Raw genomic sequence first — 20281 nt, 5'->3', positions numbered from 1 at the left:
GGAAATGTGTATTTTTATTGAAAGTAATATGGCCAAAATAAGTTCTGTAAAGTTTTTCAAAATCTGTCTTATTTCAAACTGACCTCACCTCTTGATCTTTATCACTACAAAAATTCGACACACACAAAAAAAAAAACTTCTAGAGCCTTTCCTCGCAAATACCGTCAGTTTAACAGGCCAGTAAACAAGTGTGTTCTCGCAGTAAATCATGTGCGCAACGCGGGACGACGTGCCCGTAATCTTTAGCCATTACGTTATTGCTGGGATATAAGGTGGATGTAGTTTCTAAGATCCTGAAAGTAGTAGTAGCTTGAAGAATAGTTTAAGTAATACAAATAAAGTTGTCTTAAAGAACAGATTCAGCAATAGGTAAAGGTGTATACAGGCATTTGGCATATGTGTAATCTTCATGCTACCAGTATTTTGCAGAAGACAAACTTTTGCAAAATATTGGTAGCATGAGCGGTCAAAACTGATGAAAAGTTACACATATAGACTAGAACCTAGGAAATAACATAGGCTATGTTTTATCAGGGTGCTGGAAGAAGTTCTCTCAGGACGAGCGTGGAACTGCTAGTAATAGCAGTAAATCATGTGCGCAACGCGGGGCGACGTGGCTGTAATCTTTAGCCATTACCCTATTGCTGCTGTAGGTTAGGGATATAAGGTGGACAGAGTTTCTGAGATGCTGTATAGGGTTAAAGATTGGTTTGATACATTAGGGAGCAGAAACATAAAAGTACCAAACGTTAATAGGCATTTGGCATGTCACACCCATCTTCATGCTACTTTTAATTATAAATGCACAAGTAACGTGGTCTGTTTGTCGCTTGTCCCTCTTTCACACAAAAACTGCCCAACCGATTTTATAGTTAAACAACATACCTGCACATTTTAGTACATAGATAATCGAGAGCTTAGAAAAAGGACAAAGGCTGCTTTTTATCCGGGTGAGGGAAATATTTCTCTCTAGACCCAGGAACCGCGGAAACAGCTAAATAACAAATACACATAGGAACTATTATAACTCACACATAGCAATAACAAAATTTACATCCGCAATGTAAACCTAATTTAACTAATTGAACTTATGAACCTTATTTAAATTCAGCGATTCATAATCATTAGTCGATTTACACCGCAAAAGCGTTTACCGACCGGTCCGGTTTACAGTTCCACCGCAAACGGTTTACTTTATTTTACTGATGAACCGCGTTTGGTAGTAAATAAACTACATATTACTGGTATTTTATACCTATTTATTGTGTAAATTTATATAGATATCATTTTGTAGAGTGGTGGTTGCATTGTTTTCAGTCTAGCCAAGGGGTATCGGGTTGCCCGGGTAACTGGGTTGAGGAGGTCAGATAGGCAGTCGCTTCTTGTAAAGCACAGGTAGCAGGTAGTAAACTCAGCTGAATCCGGTTAGACTGGAAGCCGACCCCAACATGGTTGGGAAAAGGCTCGGAGGATGATGAGGTTGCATTGTTTTCAATATCTAATATTTTGCAATGCTGGTCGAATATGATGAAGTGACAGCCAGCAGCCACCAATTTAACGTGCCTTCGAAAATATGGAAGAACTCTTCATGAGAAGAATGATAACCCATCCACGTACTGACCGCGCTAAGCACTGCTTAACTTTATGATGGATCGTCTCTTAGCCACGGGCTCCAAAGTCTTACAGCCAATTTCACCGGCTACTGATATAGGCTACTGATTAGTCTCTGATAGCCTATCAGGAATTCACTGACAGATAAACTATAACTTTCGGTGTTACAGGTCTCGGATACCAACATTTGGCATAAATTATAAGCAACCTTTATCTAGCAGATAGCATCAACTAACTGACACTTTATCGGTAACTCCTGAAACCGGGATTAGTATTCAAAATATGTATCCTAATTTTACAACAACTATTATTATATAGCTAGTAAATGAAGACAAACAAACAAACAGCCAGACAGTTGACTTAATATTGTTCGTTAGTAGTATTTTGTAAATAGATCTGAACAATCTACGTAGCGAGTAATGAGACAGGATCGTTCAGCAGACGTAAATAAATAAATACAGACAGACATCTTCGTTGAGGAATATTATTGGTTTAAGAAAATTGAGTTGTTTAAAAAAACTATTTAACTTTTATTGCACCACGTTGTTATAATGAGTCTATCCATATTTTCTATACCGTTTATATTATAAAGCAGAAAGACTTTATATATCCTTGAACGCACTTATCTAAAGTTAGGAACTACTGATCCGATTTGCACACTTTACCTAAGGCATTCGGAACGCTTGCAGTTTCGCTTGTTTACCGTCACAAACGAACAAGCGCATATAACATTTTATTATCTATTTACTTATATTTTTCGTATTTTTCGTCGAGCAACGTATTTAATAGAACTAACGAGACGTTCAGGTTACTTGTCAAATCAAGACAAATCTGTCGACGACTAGTCGTCATTGATTGGTGATTGGGTTTTTAAAAATTAGCGGGTCCTAAAAAAGGCATATTAGGGCGGAGCTAGTAACGTTTCTTCGGAGATTTTGCGTTATGCATTCTGGAAGTCATTTTGTTCTCCATAGTTTCGGCAAACAAAATGAATTCTGAAATTCTCAAAGACTAAACAAACCACAGCACAATATTTACAGTAGTGCAATGGAGGGGAAAGCAAGGAGTATGCGACGGCGTTCAGTAAGGGTTTAATTGTGCCCATGTCTGCCTCGATTGTCCACTGAACACATGGGTAGGAAAATAGGAGTACTAGATAGGACTGCTGTTGAAGATATACTTGTATGTTAGTATTCTATAATGCAACATGGAAAAATATTTTGTACTCCAATTCGTTTGTCTCGGTATGCTCAACACACAGTGCATTTTGTAAAGAAATTGTATAGAAATTGGTTTCCTAAAAATATAAATGGTAAATAACTTAATTAAAGGATTTAAATCAAATATGTACCTAGACTTAAAACATCAAATTGACCAATGGGCTTTATGAAATTGCCTCTATCATCATCAATCCTCTCCAAGTGCACGCCACTGAGATCGATTTTCGGCTGCTCGCATCCAGCTCCTGCCAGCCGTCTTGCGCAAGTCATCACTCCACCGTGCCTGAGCACATATAACATTATTTGCCTCTATATATTTATGTATCTTTGTTGAGATAGAAACATTAGAGGATACAAATATAAAAAAATATGTAGATTTTGTCATAAACTATTCTTGTCTGAGAGACTTTCAACACTCTTTCGCAGCTAACTTTACCATCGACCATCGCTCAGTCCTTTTCTTCTTGCCCTTGTTCCCAATTTATTTGCAGAGGGCTCAATATGTTTTTCCTTCTATTTCTCTCTGTCAGGCGTCATACCACCATCACTCACACAGTTTGCTAATACAATTCCTTGCCACATCCAGCACTAAACTTTCCTTGACTGCAGTGACCGCCAAACGAGCAGTTAGTGGCGATGCACCGCAAGGCACTACGGACCATATTTACGTACCACCCGCCGCTAGAGGGCGCCAATAAACATTATGTACCCTCCAGTCTTATATTAAGACTGTATTAACTTAATATATTGTTTAAACCAAGCTTTGGTGTGAAGCTGTTGTTGTGATAACTGGATGCTTTCAAGTTTAAAAGGTGGTCGTTGATGTTCTTGCGATTATGTGGAAGATACCTTTGTGGATCAAGAAACTTAAGAGCTATTTGGTACATAAGCATATTTATTTAATATGAAAGATCAACATCTTTATCTACAAGAACTACTTCGCTCACTCATTCAGGATACTAGTTTAGCTATATTTTACAACTCCTGTGTCTATACATATAACCTATTGCTGAAATAGGTATTTTATAGAACTTAATAAAAAACATATAGTAATTATTAGGTACTTATTATACTTCAACTTGTCATCGATAGTATGAAAAATCATCTTAAAATACTAAAAGTGATTAGAATTCGTCACTGGTTTAACCCACATCTCACGAAAACGGATTCACCAACTTGGATAAAAATATAACCTTCCATAAATGGACTATCAAACACTCAAAACGCACTAGTGGTACCTAAGAATAACGCGTTCAAACAAAAAGAATTTGTACGTCACTAAATCTTGGAGTAAAACCCCGCCTATTGCAATACCGCATAATCAGTACTCACTGAGTACTATCCATCGTATTGCACCATTAAACTGAAACTGAATAGCTGAAAAACAGTCGTTATCACGCGATCATTACTCTTTCTGTCTCGAGTCTTGCTTTTATTAACGCTCTTTACATTTACAAGTAGCATTTTACCGTTTATTTTTACCCGCGTTGATTGCGTTTGAGCTGTGGGAATGGTTATTATTTTTCAGGCTGAAAGCTATTGTGGGGACCTAATTTAAATAAATAGTTCAGTCTCTGATCATCTGCCTAGACATTACCAACTTTGTTGGGATCAGCTTCCAGTCTAACAGGAGTACTAGAGTGAGTGTTTTACATATTATAGCGGCTGTCTATATAACTTCCCCAACCCAGATATCTGGTCAACTTGATATGACTGGTTGTCAAACTTTCTTGCTTCTAACTACTCATAATGACTGCCGAAGATGTGACAAATGACTGAGACAATGAATGAGGAATGAATGTTGATCACCACGCTTGCTGAATACGAGATGACGATGTACAGGTACCTATCATCAGCATGTTTTCCTTCACAATTACTAATAAACCACACAAAATACACAAACGTAAGTATATATAACTTCAAACACACAAATCCATAGTTTTAGACAATACAAAATGCAATTTCTGAACTAACAGACGCGAACAACCGTTTAATATGTTCATCGTTTAGCCAGAGGCTCCATTTGGCCGAGTTATAAACACTGGTCACTGACTGACAGCTGACTGGGGCAATGCGCAAAATACGTATTAGTTAATGTAGGGTAGACTTGAAATGTTTATATGTGTATTTATTTACGTACCATTTTTATTGATGTAACGTAATTAATTTCGATTCATTATTGTAAAATTGTGCCCGCGGTTTCACTCACATGACGTGTGAACATCTCCATGCAACCTATAGTGGAGCAGTATAATAGTTCCCGAAATTAGCGCTTTCAAGCAAATAAACAAACAAACTCTATATAATTCGAAAAAAATACTATATTGTCTGGTTCAAGCAACAGAACTTCGTCCCGACATTTATTTAATTCTCGTGGACCATCGGGCTATCAGGCTATACGCATAGTGAAAACGCACCTTAAAAAACCATCATCATCCTCCGAGCCTTTTTCCCAAACTATGTTGGGGTCGGCTTCCAGTCTAACCGGATTCAGCTGAGTACCAGTGCTTTACAAGAAGCGACTGCCTATCTGACCTCCTCAACCCAGTTACCCGGGCAACCCGATACCCCTTGGTTAGACTGGTGTCAGACTTACTGGCTTCTGACTACCCGTAACGACTGCCAAGGATGTTCAATGACAGCCGGGACCTACAGTTTAACGTGCCATCCGAAACACAGTCATTGGTGTCTAAGATATACTTAGAAAGTACATACAAACTTAGAAAAGTTGCATTGGTACTTGCCTGACCTGGAATCGAACCCGCGCCCTCATACTCGAGAGGTTGGTTCTTTGCCCACTAGGCCACCACGACTTTTAAAAAAAAACTTACCACACAATATTTCACCGAACCATTTTGAAATCGTTCAAACCAACTGTAGCGAGTACATTTTCTTGGCAATAAATAACTGGCCCATAATAACTATGTCCATCAGGATTGAGGAGCCACTTTTTGTATCTTAATGAAATTTTGTACTTATTTAGTAGTAAGTTAAAAAGTATTGTAGGCTCAATCTTGGAATTTGTAGTATAATAGTTCAAAAGTTATATGAACACAAAGGTGGCTCCTCAATCTAAATATTTGAACTGAGGAGCCACGTTGGAACACAGAAAGTATACGATGTACATTCTTGAAAATTTTGTATGATTTAGTAGTAATTGAGCGCAATGAGTACTAAAAATTTAATTCCAGTACCTTTAATATTTAAGAAGATACAATACTTTTAATGTGGCACCTTAACCCATACAATGAAAGTGTGAATTCCCATGAATCGTAAGTGGCAAATTCAAATTACACCCCATAAACATTTAGTAGTAAGTGTGTCTGAATTTGTAATACATAAACAAAGTAGTAAAACTGAGTGAATTTTGTTAAAGAACGTATTTTAAGTGGCTCCTCAATCCTGACGTTTCTGAAATGAGAAAATGCTTGAGTTACCTGAAATCGGAATGAAATAAAAAAAATTAAGACACTAACATTTAGTATAAATTTCTACTAAATATACATGCACAAATGAAAATTGTATGTATTCAATATCTGATAAAAAATCATCTTTTCCATATTCCTTAGGACTATGCCCCCCCCCCCCCCTCTCGCTCTTAGAGAGTGGACCGGGATACGTCGCCGCCGCGTGGGGGGACATAGCCCTTGTAGGGGTGTATTTCTCTCCAAACCGCCCTCTCACGGACTTCGAGAACTTTCTCGAGGTCCTCGCCAGGGTGGCAAGCGGAGTGGTGCAGCACCGGGTGTTGGTCATGGGCGATTTCAACGCAAAATCTGTGTTATGGGGTAACCCAGCCACCAATGCCCGAGGACGAGAGGTGGAAACCTGGTTCATGTCGTCCGGTCTGTCCCTGCTGAATAGGGGGACAGTTCATACCTGCGTGCGGCGGCAGGGGGGCTCCATCGTGGACCTCGCCTTTGCCTCCCCTTCTTTGGCGGCCTGTGTAGTGGACTGGCGGGTGGAGCTGGTGGAGACGCTGTCAGACCACCGATACGTGCGGTTTGATGTTTCCACCCCGGGCTCCCAGGGGACCCAGGAGGGTCGGTCGCACTTCCCGCGGTGGGCGCTCTCCCGCCTTGACCGGGAAGCCGCCGTGGAGGCGGCGTTCGTCCAGGACTGGCTGTCGCCTCCTGTTGTAGTCCGGGATGTGGACGCCACAGCGGTCCAGTTAAGGGTCTCCCTGACCGAGGTGTGCAACTCTAGCATGCCTCGGTCTCATCGTCCACCTCCTAGGCGTGCCGTTTATTGGTGGTCGGAGGAGTTGGGGGATCTACGGGCCGCCTGTGTGACAGCCAGGCGGGCCTACACAAGAAGCCGGCGGCGGCGCATTCGCGACCTCAACAACGAGGACCGCCTCTATGCAGCCTACATAGAGGCCAAGTCGACGCTGACAGCGCGAATGGGCACAGCCCAGGATCGCGCGAAGGCGGAAATGTTTGAGGGTCTGGACATTGATCCCTTTGGGAGGCCGTACAAGGCGGCATGCAACAAACTGCGCCCGTACGGTCCTCCAGTTGCCGAGACTCTCGAGCCGTCGTTGCTGGATGGGGTGGTCCAGTCCCTGTTTCCACGCAGGGACAACTTCACTCCACCAGAGATGAGCGCCCCGCGAGGTGCAGCTCCGTCAGCCGAGGAGATCCCGCTGATTACGCAGGACGAGGTGGAAAGGGCAGTTTCCTGCCTCAGGGGTAAAAAGACGGCCCCAGGTCCGGATGGCGTCCCCGCAAAGGTGGTGGCCATCGCCACATCCCAGATGGGAGAAAGGTTTCGGGACCTCTTCAGTGCGTGCCTGACGTGCGAGGGGTTCCCGAAGCCATGGAAGGAGGGCCAATTGTGCCTTCTTCGGAAGGAAGGGCGGCCGGCGGACTCCCCATCGGCATACCGACCCATCGTTTTACTGGATGAGGTCGGCAAAATGTTCGAGAGGATCCTCGCCGCCCGAATCAACAGACATCTGAGCACAATCGGCCCGGATCTAGCGGACGCTCAGTTCGGTTTTCGAGCTGAGCGTTCGACAGTTGACGCCCTGTCCCGACTAAAAGACCAGGTGAGGGAGGCGATGGATGCGGGAGACGGACTGTTGGCTGTGTCATTCGACATAGCCAACGCCTTCAACTCCATTCCCCACTCCACCATACTGGAGGCCCTCCGCTTCCACGGGGTGCCTCCGTATTTGCGGGGACTTTTGGCGGACTACCTGAGGGACCGCACAGTCCTCCTTGTGGACAAGACGGGCCAGCTCCGACGTTACGGCGTCGAGTCCGGTGTCCCACAGGGTTCTGTTCTAGGGCCGCTCCTGTGGAACATTGGATTCGACTGGCTTTTGCGGGGCAACCTCCCCTGTGGCACGTCTATCATTTGCTATGCAGACGACACACTTCTGATTGCCCGGGGGAGAAATTTTGGAGAGGCGGCCAGCTTGGCCTCGGCGGGCGGTTCACTAGTGGTGGACAGAATCTCCCGCCTAGGGCTGACGGTGGCGCTGCAAAAGACCGAAGCCGTGTTCTTCCATGGGCCCCGGCAGCACCAACCGCCTGACGCTCATATACATGTGGAGGGTGTCCGCATTGGGGTACAGCCCCAGATGAAATATCTGGGCATAGTCCTCGATAGCAAGTGGCGCTTCAACGCACACTTCAGTGGCTTGTCGACGCGCTTGATGAGGACCGCGGGCGCCCTCTCATGGCTCCTCCCGAACATCGGGAAGCCCGGCGACCATTGCCGGCGTCTGTACGCCGGCATACTCAAGAGTATGGCCCTGTACGGGGCCCCAATCTGGGCAGACTCACTGTGCGGTCGGAGGAACGCCGCTGCCATCCGAAGGCCACAAAGGGCCATTGCACAGCGGGTGGCGAGGGCATACCGCACAGTGAGCTTCGCGGCGGCGTGCGTTCTGGCGGGAGCCCCTCCTTGGGAACTCGAAGCTTGGGTGCTCGCCAGAGTGTACGACTGGACGGCGGCGCAAAGGGCGCTAGACCGGCACCCGGACCCGATCGAACGGGAAGAAGTGCGTGAGGAGGCGAGGGAGGCAATCACTCGGCACTGGGCCGAGGACCTTGCCTCGTCAACGTTCGGTCGCCGGACGGTGGATGCCATCGGGCCTGTCCTGGATGAATGGCTCGATCGGCGACATGGCTGCCTCTCGATGCACCTGGTGCAGGTGCTGTCCGGGCATGGCTGCTTTGGAGCGTACCTGCACCGGATTGGGAGGGAGGAGACCCCAAAGTGCCACCATTGTGCAGCCGAGGTGGATACGGCAGAGCACACACTGGGGGTGTGCCCATCGTGGGCTGAACCCCGCCGCGCCCTGGTGGCAGTGGTCGGGGATGACCTCTCGCTCCCCAGTGTGATTGGTGCCATGCTGGGAGGTGAAGAGGCATGGGACGCGGTGGCCTCCTTCTGTGAGGACGTCATGTCACAGAAGGAGGCGGCGGAGCGCTTGCGGGAGAACGACCCTCTCGCAGCGCCGCTCCGCAGACGAAGAAGGGGTGGAAGACGGCGAACACAACGTCCGTCCCCATCCGCCCCGGGGGGTGATCAGCGGGCGACAGGCGCGGGGGTGCCACCGCCTGCATTACAAGGATCGCCCCTTGTGCTCCGGCCATAATAGGGACCTCTCCCCACTGGGGGGAGGCATGAGGGGCCTGCCGTGAGGCGGGCAATCGCCGGTGGGGGACTGGATGCCATAGATTCCCAGACCCCCTCCACTCAGGCGAGGTCGGAGTGCCGCTGGGCCTTTTTAGTGGGTATACCGGGAACGTCGTTACCGGGGAGTCCCACATACCCCTCTCCCGTCCCCCGACGGGAAGGGCATGCGTAATAGCATTTTTTACCCAGCGACAACAAAAAAAAAAAAAAAAAAAAAAAAGGTTCTCAAGCCACTTGTTATTTTCTTTGTTACTCGCTACCTCGAAGACGCCTGGACTGATATGATTTTTTTTTCTTTCTACTCGCAGTTTTGTCCCATAGCTAACAGGTTATTCGTGATATGATTATGAAGGTTTGGATCTTACCTGATGACGGAGGCGACAGAAAATCAACGGAACTCCGTATCGGTATTTAGCAACTGCCAAGTGTTTGGGCTCATTGGCTTCGTATTGACGAGATCTTTACACCGAAATATGTTATGAGTATCATATCAGACCTGACAATAAAGACAAAGTGCGTTTAGGGAACTCCTTAACGGTTTATAGCAGCCATATTTAACGGTGTTAGGCCGTATTTTATTTATATTGGTAAAGAGTTTCCACAACTGCCACTGAGGGTACTTAAAATACACTCTTTTGCAAAAAAGCGGGCACCTATGTTAAATCTTGGTTTTAAGGACTTTATGTGTTTGAAAAGGTTTTGATGACTGGAATATATTACTAGCATCAAAAGGCTTTGCCAAGCATGCGTATCCATTCTTAATTTTAATTTTGGAGAATTGCTAAGTAAGTCGTTAAAACCTTGTTCTGGACTAATTCCTAGTAGAAACTTTGTCAGTGTTTTGAATAGCAAGTTTTCCAAGTGATGTTCAGGAAACTGATACTGCAGTTTTAATAACTGATTGATGAACATTTTTGCTACATCAAAACATTTTAGAAAAATCATGCACATTTAGTAAAATTGTCAGCTGTACTAAATGAAAATAAGATCATACAGAGGAACTCAGAACGACAAATTATTAGAGATAAAAAATAATAAAGAATATAATAAAAATTTGCGGCAAAGATTCTTCTTCTTTCGTGTCGATGACATGTCATATATTGAGACTACACTACATATGTCAGCCCAATATGCGGCCACAGCGAGAGCACGGCGGCAAAGCTGAGAACTATTTATCCTGATGTTATTCATATTACATGGTCACCCTTGATGGCGACGTCCTAAGGAATATGGAAAAGATGATTTTTTATCAGATATTGAATACATACAATTTTCATTTGTGCATGTATATTTAGTAGAAATTTATACTAAATGTTAGTGTCTTAATTTTTTTTATTTCATTCCGATTTCAGGTAACTCAAGCATTTTCTCATTTCAGAAACGTCAGGATTGAGGAGCCACTTAAAATACGTTCTTTAACAAAATTCACTCAGTTTTACTACTTTGTTTATGTATTACAAATTCAGACACACTTACTACTAAATGTTTATGGGGTGTAATTTGAATTTGCCACTTACGATTCATGGGAATTCACACTTTCATTGTATGGGTTAAGGTGCCACATTAAAAGTATTGTATCTTCTTAAATATTAAAGGTACTGGAATTAAATTTTTAGTACTCATTGCGCTCAATTACTACTAAATCATACAAAATTTTCAAGAATGTACATCGTATACTTTCTGTGTTCCAACGTGGCTCCTCAGTTCAAATATTTAGATTGAGGAGCCACCTTTGTGTTCATATAACTTTTGAACTATTATACTACAAATTCCAAGATTGAGCCTACAATACTTTTTAACTTACTACTAAATAAGTACAAAATTTCATTAAGATACAAAAAGTGGCTCCTCAATCCTGATGGACATTAATAACTTGGGCGGGGTCTGTTCTCGTTTACTGAAAGTAATGGAACGCCAACTTTATAGTACAACCTACCTTTGGACCTCATTTATCATCGTGTTTGGTAGAACCCTAATAATGGTGCCTATGTAATTTTGGGGATAGAGATTTAGAATTTAATACTAACTCCGTCGACCGTCGTCGTTTCAACCGAAATGCCTCCACTGCTGGACAAAGGTCTCCCTCAAGTTTCACCAATCTGCTAGATCTTCAGTAATCCGCATCCACTGCTTCCCAGTGACTTTAGCCAGATCGTCCTCCCATCTAGTGGGGGGACCTGCCCACGCTGAATCTTCCTGATCGTACCATCATTCCTGAACATACCCTGCCCTTAGCTACTACGATTACGCAATTATTCAGACATAAAATCATATAAACTTTATATTACAAAACAATAAACAAAAATAAATACTCCCACGCTATCTCTGTAAATAGAACTGCCATCATTAACACAAAGGAGTGACGTAAAAACGAATATTAATATCAAAATAATTATTTCTTCATTTCCAGCCAAATGTTCCTGCTATGTAAAATTAATTTAATTAATGTGTATAATAATTAATAATTACTGGTGAATCTATATGTCACCGTAAGATTACAAACATCGTTAGATTACAATCTATCTCGAGAGATTGTAAACTGTCGAATTATTGTAAACCGTAACACCTGATTGCAATTTAACGCATTATTTTTCGCTATATTATAATCTATCGATGAGAAATTGTCAAATTGTCAACTGTCCGAAAGCTCTCCCTGATTGGTCAGTCTTTTTGTAAGATCGAGAGCGATGTAGAGCGGTCAAATTGTCAACTGGCGTAGAACGGAATGCATCTTGCGCGCTGATTGGTAGAACGTCAAAAAAGACAATGTTCTTTGCAACTCCCGGTGTCACAGCTCTTTGACGTGCAAAAATAAGTGACGGTTTAATTTTTTATAAAATCAAAAATTGTACTTAATTTTTAAGACTCAAATTACACACAATTAAAAATTGTATTAAAAATTGAAGTTAGTGACGAAAACGAATCGCTGCAAAACCGACTCCACGTAGTCTTGTCTGCCCTACCCCTAGAGTGCAATTCAAAACCGCGTAGGCGCGGAGGGGCGAGGCGGCCTGCGAGCTGAGGCGCAGGTAGTTTCAGCGCTCGCCGCCGCGGCTGAGGCTGGCCGGCGGAGCCGGCCAGCAAGCCGAAGCTGCGGTGGTGAGCGTGAAAACCATCTGCGACGATAAGCTCGCATGGGACCGCCGGAGCCCCGCAGCGCCGGAGCCGTGACAGAAGTTATGCTTGCTGCATGTTGCATGCTTACTTCCATGCTGGGTCAATTAATATGGGATGTGTTATATTTTAAACAAAAAATTCAGTAGGTACGAGTTAAAAAATTAGAAGGTAAATAAATATTTTTATGATGTCATTTAATAGTATTTAAGAAGTTTACTGTTAGAATGCATGCTACAAATTTAGATGCAAAAAAATAACCATCATGCTGAGTTGTATTTAGAGTGGAAGATAACTCGTGGCTAAGATAGTATTATTTAGATGCTCGACGCTTTATTAATTGTGGCTGACTTAGTAATTTAGAAGGCAACATACATTTTTGGGGGCGAATAATGATATTAAAAAGAAGCCTGTTTAATTAGCACCCCTTTTATTTTATTTTTAAATATTAGTTTGTATTTGAAGACAAAATACCTAACTGTATTTTTATAAGAGTTATTTTTATATAAATTTAGTACTTGAAGAATTTTTGAAGAGCATTTATTTTATTTAACTGACACCTCTATTTCATTCCTAACTCTACGGGAACTCCATGGGAACAGAACGGCTGGTCGTGATTGGTCGATCTTACAAAAAGACTGACCAATCAGAGAGAGCTTTCGGACAGTTGACAATTTGACAATTTCTCATCGATAGATTATAATATAGCGAAAAATAATGCGTTAAATTGCAATCAGATGTTACGGTTCACAATAATTCGACAGTTTACAATCTCTCGAGATAGATTGTAATCTAACGATGTTTGTAATCTTACGGTAACATATATAACTGGTTACTGAAAGCTTTGATAGGCTTTGACAACCAGTCGTCAAACCTTATTGGCGTGTAATGACGTCATGACGGTTTTCACTCATATATTTACATAGTTAAAAAGACCACAAAGAGTATCATTTTAATAGTGGCCTTCTGGCTGTATATGCGAAACTTTCGGCATCGAGCATAAGTAATAGATTGCTTCTTTTAAAATTTAAAAAAGAAGTTTGTTTGTGCTCTGAAGACTCCGAAACTTCTTAACCAATTAGGAATATTATTTTACTATTATATTATTGAGTTATCCCCGAGTGAATAGACTATATTTTACTGTATTTTAGTGAACTACAAAATAGTTATTGGTTCTTTTGGAAAATCTTAAAAATATTAACATGATTTGGAGCTTTATTAATACCAATTAGCTAACCCATTAAACTAAAATTACCGATACAATTTGCATACGTCGAGCAGCGAATTGAAACTGAAAGGCAATGGTTGGAGGTTATCAAACGCAGCAACCACATCACAGAGAATGAAACAGTTCGATACGCCGTCAAATTATGTGGCGTTCGCGTATATTGTGGTGCTCTGTTTACAGGTGGGTAAATTTAGCACGGGAGTTTGCTCGCGGTTGAGGTTTTTTTGCCAATTTCTCAAAAAATTGGTGGTTTACACGACTTGACAAGTCAATTGAAAATAAATAAGTAAATCTGAGTACAGACTTTGTGTAAGCAACTTTAAAATACATAAAATAAAAAACTAAGCTTACAAGGCTCTAGGTTATATTCGAAGCAGATTAAATGGGTCGAGGAGATCAGATAGTCGCTCCATATGTATCCATGTGGTAATGTCTTATTTCTTCATAATGACAACAACAAAATATCTTGTTATAAATGTATTTAAAATAAATCATTCTCATAAATAAAAATAAAAAAATTAAGAAATCGCCTAAATAATTATGTTATTTTCCGTTAGGTCCACAGAAACCTAATTTGGTAGCAACAAAATGTCCAAAACCTCTCGTTGCGTGCTTTCGTAAATCCTACGTAGGTCCTAATCCCTAGGACCTACATCAAAAGTGACGTAGGTACCAGGTGTATAATCTTCCGCCAATTTGAACAACAGAATATATATTTCTTTTTCCTTATTAAAATAATGTTGAAAAATTATTTTGTATACCTAACCAAAGATAGAAAATACCATTGGATTTTGAATTACAATATTACAAGATAGAAATAATACTCTTTTCTCGTTTCGTGTTTCGTACTAATCTATACTAATATTATAAAGTTGAAGAGTTTGTTTGTTTGAACGCGCTAATCTCAGGAACTACTGGTCCGATTTGAAAATTTCTTTCAGTGTTAGATAGCCCATTTATCGAGGAAGGCTATAGGCTACTTTTTATCCCGGTACGGGAAGTAGTTCCCACGGGATGCGGGTGTAACCGCTGGCAGAAGCTAGTAAATATTATAAATGCGAAAATAACTTTGTCGCGCTTTACCTATTTGAATAACAACATAGGCTACTTTTTATCCCTTTTGCGGGAAGTGGTTTCGTCGGGACGTGAGTGAAGCCGAGAGGAATAAATAGGTACACAGTTTATTCATTTTTAGGGTTCCGTACCTCGAAAGGAAAAAACGGAACCCTTATAGGATCACTTTGTTGTCCGTCTGTCTGTCTGTCTGTCTGTCTGTCTGTCTGTCAAGACCCTTTATATTAAGAACGCGTGGACGTATCAAGCTGAAATTCACATGAAATACCCGGGTCTATTGCCCCTTTAGGCTGTGAAAATATCAAGCTTCTAAGCCAAGCCAATCAAAAGATACAACCGATTATGTCGATATTTTCAACAAATTCTCGACACGAAAGGAATCAAAACCTACAGGGTACTTCCCGTAAACTCAGAATCTTGAAATGTGGCATGAAGCATTGTTATATAATGCAAATATAGGAAAAATTGCGAAAATCTCATTTTTTTTGTTATATAATATAATAAAAATATTTTAATAAAATGAAACTTACTACCTTATTTCTCACGAACGAATAAAGGTACCAAATTGAAATTTATACCAAATACTTAGGTCTATTGTCCCTTTAAGCAATGAAAAAATCAAACTTCTAAGTTAACGCGATCAAAAGATACAGCAGTTTTACCAACATCTTAGACGAATTTCCGTCACACGCTAGGGAATCAAAACCTACAAGGTACTTCCCGTGAACTCAGAATCTTAAAATTCGGCACGAAGCAACGTTATATAGTACAGATAAAGGAAAAATTGCGGAAATGATAAATTTGAAGTTACATAAAATATTAAAATATTATTTTTGCTTACATGACATAAAATATTTTTTTAATAATTATAAACTTACTACCTACCCTTTTTCACATGAACGCGTAGAGATATTAAAGTTTTGAATAAAAAGTGAAATTCATATCAAACACTTCTTAAATATAATGGCCTCTAAACGGTGAAAAATTTTTAATCATTCAAAGGTCATTGGGCACCTTAGTATGAAAACCATACCCACGGCGGATACGAACGAAATATAGCACAGTATAATGATAAAGGCTCTGATTTACTACGGCATTAGTCGCATCAATGTGAACCATGGGAATCTAGAGAAAATCAGGTGTAAACATCAAATATTTTCCTCATTTCAATGGGGAATTTAAACGACCAAGTTTGACGGATTTGAGAAATCATTTCTTTGTAGTGAAAGAGTATACTCGCCGTTTATTTCCATTGTCATCAGGTCAGGATCTGATGATGGAAATCCTGAGAAATCGAGGGCAACTATCAGAAATTGTAGGCATGCATAGGATTAAAACTTGATTCTCAGATGTATGTCTGGTGATACTATCAAACAGTGAAGGTTTAGAGCTTATCTGATGATGGAGACGTGAGAAAGTCGAGAGAACTCGGTATGTTTTAGTTACGTCGTGTTTGGGCTTATATTATTCGTATTGACGAGAACTTTTCACAAAAGTTAAAAATAAAAACTTTTTACAAAAAAAAAAACAACTTCTAAAACAACAAGAAAACTGTTTATATGCATCGGTCTAGATCTCGGTGGTTAAATAAATATAGATGCATCCTCTAGACACCGACTTCTAGACCGATGCACCTAACATCTTTTTAATTTCTTTCTTGCTTTTGTTTTCTTGTTGCGTTTTTATATGTTTGAAGTTGGATTTGTTTGTAAAATGCTACAAAATAAAATAATGCCGACTTTATAAAACAAAGAAAGGGACAGAATTACACTTTTGTCAAGGCTCTAGAAACGTAAAGCCAGCAGCCCCGAATCCTACTCTCTAGAAGTCGTTGTTACAATTCGACAGCTACAAGTCGTCAGGCGGTTTCGAAAAAAACCTGAAACTGGGGCTCTTTAGGTGATTAATCCCTCAAAAATAAATGATCCCATTCCTGCAATGGCTGCTTTAACCCAAGTTAGTAGTGAATTCTCATCACCTAAAATAAAATAAGCTCCAACACAAGGTTACGTTATAAATTGTAAAGGAGTTCCCATAACTATATCTGATCTTAGCTGTCGATCCCACAATGGCAGTCAAACCTATCTTTGTGGAAAGTCTTCGCCAATACGAATAAAATAAGCCCAAACACGTGGTAGTTGCAACATACCGTTCGGGAGTTCCCTTGACTCTCTGTAGTCTCCATAATCAAATCAGCTCCAAACCTTCACTGTTTACCAGTACCCTCAAAAATACACTCACATGTCTGGTTATGACTCGATGCGTGCCTACAATATTCAAGAGTTGCCCTCGATTTCTCAGGGTTTCCAGATCCTCATCAGATCCTGGTCATCCGGATTGGCACCTTCCTTCTTTATGAAATGTCTTTAACAATAAAAACTAGCATTGCAACCTGGACAATCCTCTGAAACTGCTTGTCTTTTATATTTTTCAAACGATCCTGGACATTCGTCTCCATGGAATTTTAATAAAATATTTATATTCAAAGAAACGTCATACCATTCTCCACGATTTAAAACTACTTTGATTCATGTCCGCCACTTTTTACAAAGCGGGTCAGATATGCCCCATGACCTTTAAGACATAATTAGTTATTTTCAATCAGATTTCTGAATGATGACTATAAAATTTTGTATATAAATAACTACAATAAAATAACTTTTACAAGGTACTGGCCTACTATTTTAGTTATATTATAAAATAAAAAATATTAACTATTTTGACTCTCACGAAATTACCATAACTATGATTGTTCTAAACTGAACGGTTGGCGCGAAACTCACTTTTTATCTATACAGCATTTGTACGGAACCCTCGGTGCGCGAGTCCGACTCGCACTTGGCCGGTTTATTTTTAATTCATATTATTTTAGTCTTACCAAAACCATCATACAAAACCCATATTGCCCACAAAAAGTGCCCATAAACCGAGCTACCTCTCAATCCCACAACTTCCCTATAGCTTATAAGGAAAAGCGAGGTACAGTCGTCGGTGGCACCAGATTCGATTACCAGGCCACTCGCTCGAGGCGTTGAGCATAACAAGAAAAATGAATTTGTTCAAGTACCTATGGCTTTACTTTGCCGTTCCTATGAATTTTTATACGGACTCTATGGTGAATTGACGTTTTATAAGGCTTTGGAGGACTTGAGTTATTTTTGTAAGTGTTTTAGGTCGAAAAGTATTTTTATATTTTGAGTGGTCAGAGAGAAATAGTTTGGAGTGCTCGTGGCTAAGTAACAGCCACCCGGTTTGTTCTATCATAAGGGTATATAAAACTTAGTGGTATGCATCTGGTCGTGACGAGTAGATCCGTGTTTCGGAAGGTATGTTTAATTGGTGGGACCGGGCTAGCCTGAGTAGCCAGAAGCCAGAAAGTCAGACAACCAGTCTTACCATACGATAACAGGTGGCCCGGGTAACGGTGTTGAGGAGGTCAGATAGGCAGTCGCTGTATGTAAAACACTGATAGTGAGTTGAATCAGGTTGAACAAGAAACCTACCCTTTTATAAGGAGCCCTCCGTTACATGAAAGAATTCCTTATGACAAAATGATCACCCATCGATGGACCAATCACGACGAGCGTTGCTCAAGCTTACCATCCAGTGCGCCTGTCACATAGCCACAACTTCTTCCACTGAATATCTAAGCTAAAAAAAGTATAATAAATAAAATCATTACCACACACTCTGAGCGGATATTGTACAAAAGATTTCAGTCCTTAAGGGTCCTTTAATACAATATTATTACGGTATAAAGGTGCTCTGGATTCGTTTCCGCTCGTCGACAGGAAAAGTGAATTTGTAGGGGAGCGTCGGCTTCCGGGGAGAGGCGGGAGAAGTTAGGGCCTTTCAGACTGCTGGCAGTTGTCGTACGTATAAAGTTGTTTGAATTTGCAATGACGTCACTGAGAAAATTAAATAAATATGAAATACTGTTACCAACCAACATCAACCTCCTGCCCTTATCCCAATTTTTTTTTATTTAGGGCCAAAACCAACTAACATCTTACGGAAATAAAGTTATACTTATTATTTCTGATAATGACGAAAAAAATATGTTTAATGAAAACAGTCTTAAATTAATGATATCCAACACAAACTTACCGTAAGTAATCAACCGTAGAACTCGAAAGATCAGAACACACAGATCACTTTGTCAGTATTCAAAGTAAATGGAAACAGTTGAAGTCGTAGTATCAGGTTTACACCGGTTCAAACCGGTAGCAAGATATGCAGTACATCGGATCGAATGAACGAGATACGCATTTTGCTTTGCATTGCTGGCTGCGGTATTTAATCCTCTCAGCGCATATCTGTTCAATGAAACTTGATGCATGAACGTAAATGCGAAAAATATTCGTGTCTTCACATACTAGTGACTGGCTTTACATAGTATAAAGTATACACATACTTTCCTCAGGAATCACTCTATATCTTGGAAACCGCATGAAAATAAGTTCAATCGACTATTGTTATCGGCACGAATCTTGAGCTCTGACCTTCACATGCGCAGAAGTAATTTATTGGGTCCCTTTTGTGGTATGAAATGAGGCGCAGTGGCGGGCTAAAGCGGTGATTAGGTCGCAGTGCATCGCGTCATAGCCGTCACTCGGGATTGGTTCTTTGCTAATAAATCACTTCTGCACAGATGTAGTGTGTGTAGGTCAGAGCTCAAGATTCGTGGCGGTAACTATACTAGCAACTGTTCGCGCACGAAGGTTACAATTTCGCGGACATTTTGCTGTTTACTAGAGTGAGAAGACCAAAAGATTACAGATACAAAGACATTATTGTGTAGGATATCACACCTTTTAACACGTCATTTTCATAATCGCCCGTCTAGCATCACCCTTACAATGTATAGCTTTTGCTGCTCATCCTATAAGCTAGACACTTTTTTCTGTTCCAACTTTGCGCAAAGAAAGTTACATTAGTTTCTGTCGCCATGAGCGACTGTTTTCAACTTCAATGTAATTGTGCAAGTGTCTTCTAAATCAAGGCTTTTTGTCCTGATGCACAGAATAATGGAGAAGTTTTTATAATCGGAGAGATTATGTATCACTTATTTGAAAAACATTGACTTTGAAAGTTTTATTGTGAAAATTGAAAATATGATAAATATACGGTCACTAGTTTCCATCGGAGGTTTCATCGGAACTACTTCGAACATCCGGATAAAAATAGTCAAAATCTTCTTAGATAAATGGGCTACATAAATTTTCAAATCGGGTCAGTAATTATAGAGATACGCTCATTCAAGGAAACAAACTCTTCAGTTTTACAATTAAAGTACAGATTACATATTTTAATTTATTTAACTTTTATATGATATTCATGATCAAATTTTTCATACTATTCTCTACATTCTTTATAAGCCTAT

This window comes from Helicoverpa zea, chromosome 11 (assembly GCF_022581195.2).
Source record: "Helicoverpa zea isolate HzStark_Cry1AcR chromosome 11, ilHelZeax1.1, whole genome shotgun sequence".
Taxonomy (NCBI): domain Eukaryota; kingdom Metazoa; phylum Arthropoda; class Insecta; order Lepidoptera; family Noctuidae; genus Helicoverpa; species Helicoverpa zea.
This window is presented reverse-complemented; position numbering follows the sequence as displayed.